We start from the raw sequence: 12,819 nt of genomic DNA on the forward strand, positions 1-12,819 counted from the left end.
TGGGACATTATCTCAGGTGAAACAGAGTGCAAGATGGCTCGAATGTATAGGTCCAGAAGGACAGAGAGGAAAATTAAAACCATATGTGGCTAACATAACTATGAACCTGTGGGGTCGAGACTTGTTGCAACAATGGAATACTCAGATTAACATCCCTCCAATCTCAGAAACAAATCATAAACTAGCACATGTTACTGAGAGAAATATTAGAAGATATTGTTCTAATGAGTGGTCACCAGCCATCCATATTATACAAGAACAGGGCACAATAACTGATGATCTTCCAAAGACACCAACAGCTCTACCTTTAAGATGGTTAACAGATAAGCCTGTATGGGTCCAGCAATGGCCTTTAACAACAGAGAAACTCCAGGCTTTAGAAGAGCTGGTAGAAGAACAGTTAAATGCTCAGCATATTGAAGAATCAACCAGCCCTTGGAATTCTCCTGTATTTGTTATTAAAAAGAAATCTGGTAAATGGAGAATGGTAACAGACCTTAGAGCAATTAACAAAGTAATTCAGCCAATGGGCTCTCTACAATCTGGGATGCCTTTGCCTACTCTGTTACCAAAAGGATGGCCTCTCATAGTTATTGATTTAAAAGACTGTTTCTTTTCAATACCCTTACAAGAAAAAGACAGAGAAAGATTTGCTTTTACAGTGCCTACTTATAATAATTCTCAACCGGTTAAAAGATTTCAATGGAGGGTCCTCCCACAGGGAATGTTGAATAGCCCAACTCTGTGCCAATATTTTGTGCAACAGCCATTGGAAGTGATACGTAAAAAATTTCCTAAATCTATAATTTATCATTATATGGACGATATTTTACTAGCTGACTCAAATGCAGATACTTTAGAAATAATGTTTGAAGAAGTAAAGAAAATTTTGCCTTGCTGGGGATTACAAATTGCTCCTGAAAAGATACAAAGAGGAGATTCTATTAATTATTTAGGATATAAAATAGAGCTACAAAAAATTAGACCCCAAAAGGTGCAAATTCGGAGAGATAGACTACAGACTCTTAATGACTTTCAAAGATTATTTGGAGATATTTCTCATCTACGAACTATTGTTGGGGTAAAAAATGATGAACTGACTAATTTGTTCAGAACCTTAGAAGGTGACAAGGACTTAAATAGTCCAAGAGAATTATCACCTGAAGCTGAGAAAGAATTGGCCTTGGTAGAAAAGAAAGTGCATGAAGGACACGTGGATCGTATTGATCCAAAGCTGGATTGCATTTTGGTTATTTTACCTTCTAGACGTTCTCCTACTGGAATATTAATGCAGAGGGAAGATATTATATTGGAATGGATATTTTTACCAAATAAAACAAATAAAAAATTAAAAACTTATGTGGAAAAAATCTCTGACTTGATTTACAAAGGAAAACTGAGACTTCGTCAATTAGCAGGCATAGACCCAGCAGAAATTGTCGTACCATTAACTAAGGAGGACATTGAAAAATTATGGACAGAAAGTGAACCTTGGCAAAGAGCTTGCAGTAATTTTTTGGGAGAAATTAACAGCAAATATCCCAAAAGCAATAGAATTGATCTTATAAAGAGAGCTGATTGGATCTTGCCTCGAATTGTACGGCAAAAACCCATATCTGGAGTTCGTACATTTTATATAGATGCCAACAAAGAAGGAAAGGCAGGTTACAAATCAGAAAATTTAAGTAAAGTGGTTCAAAGTCCGTATAATTCAGTTCAAAAATCAGAATTGTATGCTATTCTGTTGGTATTAATGGATTTTTCAGAACCTCTCAACATAGTAACTGACTCTCAGTATGCTGAAAGAGTGGTGTTACATATTGAGACTGCAGAATTTATCCCTGATGCTTCAGAATTAACTTCACTATTTATTCAATTACAAGATACAATCAGGAAAAGGAATCATCCTTTATATATAACTCACATTCGATCCCATACTGGTCTGCCAGGCCCTCTAGCACAAGGCAATGATGAGATTGATAAATTATTGATAGGAAATGTGCTGGAGGCCTCAGAATTTCATAAAAAACATCACGTCAATAGTAAAGGTTTAAAAAAGGATTTTTCCATAACCTGGCAACAAGCCAAAGAAATAGTAAAGAAATGTCCTACTTGTTTCTTCTACAATCAAACACCATTACCAGCAGGATGTAACCCAAAGGGTACTCAGAGAAATGAAATCTGGCAGATGGACGTGTTTCACTTTGCAGAATTTGGAAAATTGAAATATGTACACCACACTATCGATACTTATTCAGGATTTCAATGGGCAACTGCTTTGAGTTCTGAAAAAGCTGATTCTGTAATCACTCATTTACTAGAAGTTATGGCCATCATGGGTATACCTGCACAAATCAAAACTGACAATGCTCCATCATATGTCTCTGTTAAAATGAAACAGTTTTTTGCTTATTACAATATAAAGCATATTACAGGCATACCACATAATCCTACAGGTCAAGCAGTTATAGAAAGATCAAACAGAACTCTAAAGGATATGCTAAATAAACAGAAATGGGTAACAAAAACCCCCAGAAATAGACTGCATAATGCTCTTCTAACTTTGAATTTTCTGAATGCCAATGAGAAAGGAACAACAGCTGCAGAGAGACATTGGATAATAGAAAAAACTACAGAATTAAATCAGCCTATATACTTTAAGGATGTGCTGACCTCAGAATGGAAACCAGGGTATGTATTACATTGGGGACGAGGTTTTGCTTTTGTTTCTACAGGAGAAGATAAGCTGTGGGTACCATCAAAATTGATAAAGGTTCGATTTGAACAAGACAGACCTCTTAATTGAGGAGGTGATAGTTCATCAACCAACATGAACATCCAATTTAAACTAACTTGTATCAATAACACATGCCTTTTCATTTAATCAGATAATAACTTGCCAAAAAGGAACATCCCCAAAATTAGTCTTGGGGAAAGGTTTTTGTTTTTGTCTTTTAGGAGAATGAAGGTTAAGGAATCTGAAGAACACTGGACAAATGAGACAACTGAAGAAAAGTGACAAATCATCTATCCCAAGAAACAGAGTGAAACGGTGTATGGGTATATATTATCTAAAAAAATTTTATGTCTTCCTAAATGTTTGTTTCTGCTTTTCTCTAAAGATTTAACACTATTGGTCTTCTAACAGTCCCAGTTCAATTAAAATTTAAAGCTGACTTTGGAGTTGGAGAATGGCTCTCTCCTTCTTTAAAATCAAGCATGTTGTTAAAAGGTAAATGCAAACTCCCTGTATCATGCCAGAATAAGAGCCATCTTCTGCTATGGTACAGGACAAAAGCAAAATTAATTAAGGGACTATTCTATTACTAATCTCAACTCTTTGATTCTATTCTGATTCTTTAAACTTTTCTCAAAGTATAAATTTTATATCAAAATTTACAAGATTAATATATATATATACATTTTAAACTTTGTTAAGATATGAATGGTCACATAGAGTACTAACTAATTCTAGAAAAAAGGCTAGTTGCATATATATGTTTTTGTGTTCGAGTCTCTTATCAGTTTTCTGCAGGAAATCATGGCCAGGCCTAACATCAACTGAAGTCTCCAGAAAGAAGATGGGGCCCCACAACAACAACAATTCCACGTGGACAATAATAATATCATTAAGCTGACAAACATCATCCATAGATCAGCTTTGAACTACAAGGTGCTCAGAGCAATTTTGAGATGACTAGCTGAGATGATCCAGTCTCAAAGACTACTTGAATAAGGACTTGAGATAAACCCTGAACTTTGGCATTATACACAGACTGGATAATGAAGGATATAGTTACCTCTCCTAGAATTTGACAATTAACCTAAAATTTTTCTTTCAGGATAAAGAAAACTTCGCCCATACCCAGCAGGAAGCAATTTTAAGAATACGACGCCCACATTCCCAAAGAGGTGGTGTGGGGTGGGTGGTTTTTTGGTCTTTTTAATGGGTTTTGGGTCTGGGATAATTTTCAGTATTTAGGGGGGTTGGTTACAAGTTATTGCCAAGGGTTAGGAAAAAGGCTAAGCAAAGGAGATTAGATTTAAGTTTCTTGTTTAAAAAAAAAAAAAGAAAGAAAGAAAGAAAGAAAGAAAGAAAGAAAGAAAGAAAAGAAAAAGACAATTACTAATTTTAAATACTTTACATTGGATTGAATTGTTTTATATTGTATACAAATTTGAAATTGATATTGTTAGAAAATGCTATATGTATATTTCTAATTGTATTTATACCATTCATTTAACAATGTAATGCAAATTTTTGATCTTTGAATGTTATTATTATCAACTATTAGGATATAAAGAAATGAAAGCTAGTAGTTAGACATTATCATAGAACTTGTAGTCATATTAGATATGTTTTAAAAATTGAGCAGAGATGTTTTAGACAGGTCATCTTCAAACCCTTCAGAGATCTACAGAATATGGCATTTAAAATGTTTTAATAACTTAGAAAATTTTTCTTTTTTGAGACATGTCGGCTCCTGGCAGTACCAATCTACTTTAGAGAAAATATGGGCATTGAAGAAACTGCATATGGAGTCAACTTTCATTCTGGCAAAAGTTAGCCACTGGACAACAAAGTATCCTCGAATCAACAGGACAAAATGGGCAGACAGATCACGAAACAAGGGACTACTGATTCTTGTCAAAACAAGTGTGGTTATGGCTTTATCAAAAGGCATCTTCTGAGGCCAGGACAATATGGCCCCATCCCTGAAGTGGCCTTCGCATCCGGAAAAGGTACGGTGCCCTTTTCTTCGAAGGCAGCTTAACAGGCAGAGGGCCGATGGATTCTGTTGTACAATGGAACAGCAGCTGAAAGCTCATGCCTCTCAAAAGTAGACTGGCATTTAATAAAGGGATGTGGAGAAGAAGGGGATGCTGAGATGAAGCCATATATACACAGCCAAGAAGAATGGACAGCTGAATTAAAAAACTGTCAACAATTTCCAGAATTTAAAATCCTGAATCATGACAGGACACTAGTGGAATTCAGGTGTTTCTGGTACGTGGACTGCTCTCACCCAATGTGAGGTTGAACTGTTGACCTTGTGTACATCCTACTTCACAAATGAGTCTGTCAGATACACTAAGCCTATAGGCTGAAGATGATGCCCCAACACTGCAGAGAAACCTCAGGTGACTGCCCAGGCAGCTGGCTATTTCTGTCAACTCACAAAATTTTTTGGAAGTTGCTTGCATGCACTTCCTGTTTTTATTTTTGTTAGCTAATATTATTCCCTTCTTGGGTCTCTGAGGGAGTTGAAGATTAGTTAGTTATGGTTGAAGATTAGTTAGTTATAGTTGAAAATTAATTAGGATAGAAAGTGCATTAGATACATCTTGGATTTACCAAAATAGGATAGATAATGGAATTATTTTCTCTGATTTGTCAAATACCTGTTTAGGTATTTATTACTTGTATATATTGTATATAGTTATTGTACTTTTGTATATAGTTTTTCTTTTGTTAGTTATAACCTTTTGCTTTTTTTCTTTTTATTAAAATAGAAAAGGGGAAATGTGGTGGTAATCTAATTGTACTGAAATATTATTTTGATTGTATGTTAATAAATAAAGTTTTCCGGGGGTCAGAGCTATTAGAGCCATAGCAAGAGCCGGGCGGTGGTGGCACATGCCTTTAATCCCATAGATATCTGTGTGTTCAGGGTCAGAGCTATTAGAGCCATAGCAAGAGTGTGGCGGTGGTGGCACACGCCTTTAATCCCATAAGATCTCTGTGTGTTCAGGGATATAGTCAGCATTGGAGACATATGCCTTTAAGACCTAGGGGGCTGTACATTCAGACAGTGACGAGGCAGTCATGTGTTTGAGTTTACAACCAATGAGAAGGCAGAACAACATACTTTAAAAAAATTAACCGACAGGAAGTAGGTCTCTTTTCGCGAAGCTGAGACAGCAGGAAGAAGGGTGAGATTTTAGCTCTGAGCTCTGACTTCTCGGCTTTCTCCTTTATATTGTTTCTGTGTTTCTTATTTAATAAGACGGTTGGTTACATCTACAGTCAGGGCCTCCTGGGCTGAGCAAGAGGTGATCACCCATTCTTATCCCGAGGCCTGCAATGTGGTACACCAGGTTCAAGGATGGTTTTTTACCACAAGGGCTGTTTAAAGTTCACTATGGACCCTCAACTCTGTTCAGAGCTTGATTCTATAAACACATATTAGTTACTTTTCTGTTGCTTTGATAAAATACCCCAGCAAAGACAACTTAAGAGAGAAAGAGGTTTCTTTGGCTAAGAGTGTGAGTGTACAGTCCACCATGGCAGGGATGTCTGGGCAGCAGGGGCTTGCAGCATCTGGTCATGTTGCATCATCAGTCAGCAAACAGGGAGCAATGGATGCTAGTGCTCAGCATCCTGTTTCCTTTTTTTTTCAGTTCAGGATGCCAGGCTCTGGAATGGTGCTGCCCACTAGTGGGGCTTCTCACCTTGACTAACCTTCATCACAGAGGCAGCCAGAGGCTACCTTAGTCTAGATAACCCCTCGTAGGGATGCTCCAGCCCATGGCCCATCTCCTAGATAATTCTGGACATTGTCATATTGATAATCAGTATTAACTATCACAACATCATTCTCAGCTGAGAATTTTCAGCCGAAGTCAGAACACCATAATTCAGTTTCCCATGATGTCTTCTAAAACTGAGAAAGGAATCTCATGGAACTTATGTAAATCATAATGGAATTAAGAATACCTCATAAGCCTTTCTACATTTTGGAGGGAAATGTAGTGAGAGAAGATTAAATGTTTCAACTCTGTTTACAACAATGCTCTTTACCAAATTGTTACTCATTCATGATGGCTCACAGACAAAGGAAGATACTTTCCATGGAAGAACCAGAGATGTACCAGGTACCATTATAAAAATATTTGTATCATTTCATTCAAATACATGTTTATTCTTCTTTCCTTAGAAATTGCATTAGGAGTAGGGCCAGTAGTAGACACGCCTTTAATCCCAGCATTTGGGAGACAGAGGCAGGAGGATCTCTTGAGTTTGAGGCCAGGCTGGTCTACAGAGTGAGTTCCAGGACAGTCAGGGCTACACAGAGAAACCCTGTCTTGAAAAAGAAAAAGTTGCATTAGGATATTCATGAATCTGTCAGCCTTAATATTCAACTTGGGGAATTTCTGAGTTACTTCAGTGGTATGAGCTCTCTTTATCTGTCTATCTGTCTGTCTGCCTGTCTGTCTGCCTGTCTCTGTCTGTCTGTCCATCTGTCTATCTATCTCTCCCTATCTGTCTATCTATCTATCATCTATCTATCTATCTATCTATCTATCTATCTATCTATCTATCTATCTTCTATCTTTGTGGGAGTTGGTTTTCCCATTCCATTATGTAGGTCCTGGGGACTAGACTAAGGCTGTAGGCTTTGAAGCAATTACCTTTACCTGCTCAGCCACCTCACCAGACAACACTTTAAGAAATATATGTATTGATAATATTTACCTCTATGAACATATGCCCATGGGAGGCTCTGCATTTTTCATGTAGTGATGCAGATCATGCTCTAATTTAAACAAAATAAAAAGAAACACAAATAGCCAAGATAATACTTGACAAGGTGTCCAACATCTTTAGCTATTAAGGAAATGCAAATTAAAACTACTTTGAGAACTTATTTTGTCTCAGCCAGAATGTCCAGCATCAAGAAGACAAATGATCAGTGGCCATGAGGATATGGGGAAAAAAGGAACTCTTTGTCCACTGTGGGTGGGAATGTAAACTGTATGGCCACTATGGAAATTAGTGTGAGGCAACTCAACAAGTTGGAAATAGAACTACCAAATGACCCAGCTATACCACTCTTGGGTACATACTGGAAGGACTCTTAGTCAACATACTATGGATACTTGAGCATCCAGGTTTGTAGCCATACTGTGTACAATAGCCAGGAACTAGAGCAGTTGAGCTGTCCATCAACAGATGAATGTGTTTTTAAAATGTGGCTCCCACACACAATGGAATTCAATTCCATCATAGGAAAAGATGAAGGTATGACATTTGCAGGGTGTGATTGTGACTGGAACTTACTATGTTACTAAAATGAAGCCAGACTCAGAAAGACAATAACATGTATCTCATACATGGAGCCTACATTTAAAATGACATGTGTGGTATATATGTATGTATGTTTGTAGGTCACGAAACCAAAAAGGTGATCATGAGGGGGCGATCTTAAGGGAGGCAGGAAGTAGTGAGGTAATAGGAAAGCAAAGTAGTGGGTGCTGGGGGAAGAAAGAGAAACAGCATTTGGACGAAACACATGACACACATGAGCTGTTGCATTGTCTCCCTAGCTTCACCCCTGCTGTGTGTGCATGCGTCCAGAGGAGCAGCAGTGAGGACCCAGAGGCTGAGATTTTTCTCCTTGCTTCATTCCTGAACCAGGGCTATGTGACAAGTCTGGGTGACACTGTATTTCTGGCAAGAGATCTAGAGCCCTGCTCCAGGTTATCCTTGTTGATCTTATAGCCCTGGTAGAAAGCTGTCCAAGGGAGCAGCCATGTGAGAGGACGCTGCTGGAGTTGTCTCCGTCACGGGCTCACTGCCAGCTGTCCAGTCTGAGCCTTGTCCTGACGCCACAATGAGCAGTTCCTGTTCTGCTGCCATCAGGGAGCCACAGCAGGAAGGACTCTGTATATTCAGAAAGATGACTTCCTATGGGCCATGACCCCTTTGAAATGTGACTTTTGGCAAAACACTAGACTTTCTTATCCTGGGCCTCAGTTTCTCTCTCATCACCCATTGTGCCCACTTCACAGAGCAGCATGGAGTTTAGGGAGATGATGTGCAGGGTGCCTGCGTGCAGGAGGCTCTCTACATGAGGCTGTGTGGAGTCACTCTGAGCTTGCAAGGGAAGGTGGAGCTCAAGAGTTTGAAGGTGTTTGCAACTAGCCTACCCACATTCTCAGTTTATCTCCATTTCCTGGACAACAGCACCATTGAGTTGAGTTGCCCAGAATGACACCGAATTTGCAAAGGGACTTTGAGAGTCACTAGCTTGAGCCCAGCACCTCCCTATGCCTTACTGGCCACACACAAGGTTGCTATTCAATTATATTCATCTCTTTTCACAGAAAGGATACATTTTGATGTTTTCAGAGTTTTATATTTTCAAAACGATTCTAATTGAAAGTTTATTAGAAGGAAGTTTAGATTTACTCCCTGGGGTCTCTCTTTGAAGGGCAATGAGTATAATTTTATGACGACTTTTTCATTTGTTAGAAGAGGACAATGCATACCTTTCGGTCAAAAGTTGGCTCCTTCATTCTTCTATCCTCTTCAACCCCAAACTTTTCCAACATCAAATATGTCACATTTCCCCTCTAGTAATAATTTTATTAACACATGCAATTTCCCAACCATCTCATTGTTCTATTGAGCAACTGAACTCTTGAGTATTAGATGGATAGATAATTTTAGTTCTAATAAGGACTTCAGGACATGGTATTTAGGTTAGTGGAAAGTTTTAAAAATTGTGTGTGTGTGTGTATGTGTGTGTGTGTGTGTGTGTGTGTGTGTTGTTTAATACAGTTGGAAGGAGCAGATAAATGGTCTGCTTCTGATAGGCTTGACTACTGTAGGGGCTCAAAGGCAGTCATAAAAATGTTCTAGGGTTGTTTCTCAGTGCAACTTCACATAGGCCTAGGTACTGCCCATGACCTTCCTGAGACAGCTGCAAACACTGTAGGTTCTGCTTTTTATTTAACAGACACCTTCGGTTTTCTGAGTCAAGGTTTTGCTTTGCAGCCCAGGCAGGCTGCCCTTGAACTTTCAAGGCTCCCGCCTCTGTCTCCAATTGCTGGGGCTTACCACTGTGTGCCTCCACGACAAAATGTGTTCCTTGTGTTGTGTTGCACACACAGTTCTCCATCAGGTGGTTTGCTACACAATCATTCATTATAGCATCTGTCAGAGATGTCAGAGCATCCCTATCATAGGCTAATGGTCTTCTTTATGTCCAGCATCTACAGAGCCACTTTCTAATATAGGAGCCGCTGTGGTCATGTGGGTATCTGTATTAATTAAAATGAAATAAAATTGAAAAAAAAAACCTCTTAGTTGCACACTCTGGGTGCAGGGTAAGCACAGGTGGTTTTTGGAAGCTGTGGTGGACATGAGTCCAGAACCTTCCATAATGGTGAAAATGTTGCTGGATGCTGTTGTGGAGGTCAGCCAGGCTTGGTAGGCACTGATCTAGGATGTCAGTCATGTGGCTTGGAACACACAGTGTCCACACACTCCTATGGGCTTGAATCTGAGCTCTTGTGACGACAGTCAGATCCGTGGCAGATGCAGGATTGCTGCTGAGGTGGACACGCAGGCCTGCCTCCCGAAGCAGGCAGCAGAGGTGGAGGAGCCTAGTGCAGCGTGACCCTGGCCCTGCCATAGCCTCCCTTTACTTGGCGCCTTGTGTCCTTGCTTAAGTTCTTTGAGCTTCAATTGTTTTTCTTCCTAAATGTTATGATTTTGCCCTTTTCACCCAGATCCTGCCACAGTAAGGAGAAGCTTGGTGACAATTCAATGAGAGGAACCGTTTTGATTTTCTGATAATTTGCCCAGACTGTCCCAGAGAGAACAAACATGACCACCAGCAAAGTTTCATAAGACAAAAACCACTATGGCCCTTTTGTCATGACTTGTCATGTGACTTTTTCTTTATGCTCTTGAAAAACGTTTTAATAATTGTTTTTCATCTCTCTCTCTCTCTCTCTCTCTCTCTCTCTCTCTCTCTTTCTTCTCTGATTTTTTTTTTTTTTTTTGAGGCAGGGTTTCTTTGTGTAGCCCTGGCTGTTCTAGAACTTGCTCTGTAGAAAAGGCTGGCCTTGAACTCACAGAGATCCACCTGCCTCTCCCTCCACCAGTGCTGGGATTAAAGGTGAGCACCATCACCAACTGCTTGGCTCTCTCCTCTTCTTTGATGTTTAAAACATAAGACAACATTTGAGTCCAAATTTCAAATCCTATGACATAAAATGAAGAGCCATTGATGTCTCCCCTTATCATTTAAACACAAGTGGACGCGTTGCACCTCTTCCCTACAGTTCAACACAGTCGTTCCTTTATCTTATTTTCATAAAGAAATCCGGGGAATGAAGCCGTGGGTGTGGAATGCCTGGTCGAGGCATGTTCAGGGCTGAGGCGATGACTCCTTGGTGAAAGCACTTCCGGTACAATCGTGAGGACCGAGTGTTAGTTATGCCGCGGCGCTGCCCCTCGTGGCTGGTCGCCGCCCGCAGCGACCATGCCATCCGAGGTCTGGATCTCCAGAACCCATGTGAAAGCTGTGGGCCTGTGGTGGCACACGTGTAATTCCAGCACTTGGAAGGTGGAGATGGGGGAGCCCTAGAGCAAGCCGGCTAGACAGACTTAGCAGTGAGATCTGGGTTCCACAAAGGAACCCTGCCTCAGTGAATGAGGTGGAGCGTAAAAAGACATTGGATGCCAACCCCTTGGCATCCACCCCTGGACCTACTCACATGAGCACACACCATAAATACACACATGTGAAAGAAAACTTAGAGGCTTGAACCCACAGGGTGTGGTGGTGTAATTGAACCCTCAGGATGCTGAGGCAGGAGGATCTAGAGTTTGAAGCCAATCTGTCTAGGCTGTATAGAAAGATTTTTGAGTGCAGAAACAAAATAAAGGCATGTAATTTTTTTCCCCCTGAGACGGAGTTTCTCTGTGTTGCCTGGGCTATCCTGGAACTGTAGACCCGGCTGGCCTCAAACTCAGAGATCTGTTTGCCTCTGCTTTTGAAGTGCTGAGATTTGGCTGCATGTAACTTTTTCAAAGCTGGGGATTTAACCCAGGGTCTTCCACATAATAAGCAAGTATTCTCCCAGTGAATATCACTCCCAAAACACATAACCAGCACAAACAGTTTAAACTATGACATCAGTTTCTATGTTACCCTCCCCTAACTCTTGATAATCCCACTTCAAAGAGTACCAGAAAGGGCTGTTTCTCCACCCTTGACTTTCTGTGAGGCGTGGGGCAAACTTGTGATTTTATGCTGGCTTCTTTATTTGCTGGGGTTTCCAAGCCTCTAATTCTAGTGAAATTGAGCAGGTTTCAATGTTGATGATGTCATTCATATCTCTTGTTATTTCTCCATTGGGGTTTTCATCTTTTTTACATATTAAGAACAAAGGTCACTATCATCTTTACAGGTAGGGAGTGTCTTGGACACGGTGGGCAACTGGCAAGGTGAGTGTCTGCTTGCTTTGATCCACTGTCCCACTTACAAGAATTTACTCTCTGAACAGAACTGAGTCTTCAACAGAACAGGACAGCTATGTACCCAATAATTTTCATTTAAAAAAAAAATGGAAACAGTGTTGAAAGTGAAACTGTTTTGAGGCTGCGCACTATGTGGACCGCTTCTGAATGCAGCAAGCCACAGGCAAAGCAGCTCCCTAATAACAACGGCTGAAGAAAAATATGCTAAGAGCCTCATGAAAATGACCCGTTCCTGGAAGGGAGTATGGAAAATTGAAAACAATGATGGGCGTGAGACGGAACAGCGGGAGACACCGCTAACGGTAAGCAGCAAAGCCATCAGGAGATGGGGAGGGGTCCCTGCAAGAGGTGAAAAGCTGGGACTCTTCTCCTGGAAATACACCGTCCCCTGGGCTGCACATCAAGCTTCAAAGGTCCCCTCACACCCGCCGCTTCCCCAGCCTCAGCCACAGCTGCACAACTTTGTGATATTGGTCTTGATTCTCTCGGTCTGTTTTCTGTTACTGTAATTGAATATCGTTAGAATAAACCTTGAGCCACCC

This window comes from Peromyscus maniculatus, chromosome 21, assembly GCF_049852395.1.
Source record: "Peromyscus maniculatus bairdii isolate BWxNUB_F1_BW_parent chromosome 21, HU_Pman_BW_mat_3.1, whole genome shotgun sequence".
In the NCBI taxonomy this organism is placed as follows: Eukaryota; Metazoa; Chordata; class Mammalia; order Rodentia; family Cricetidae; genus Peromyscus; species Peromyscus maniculatus.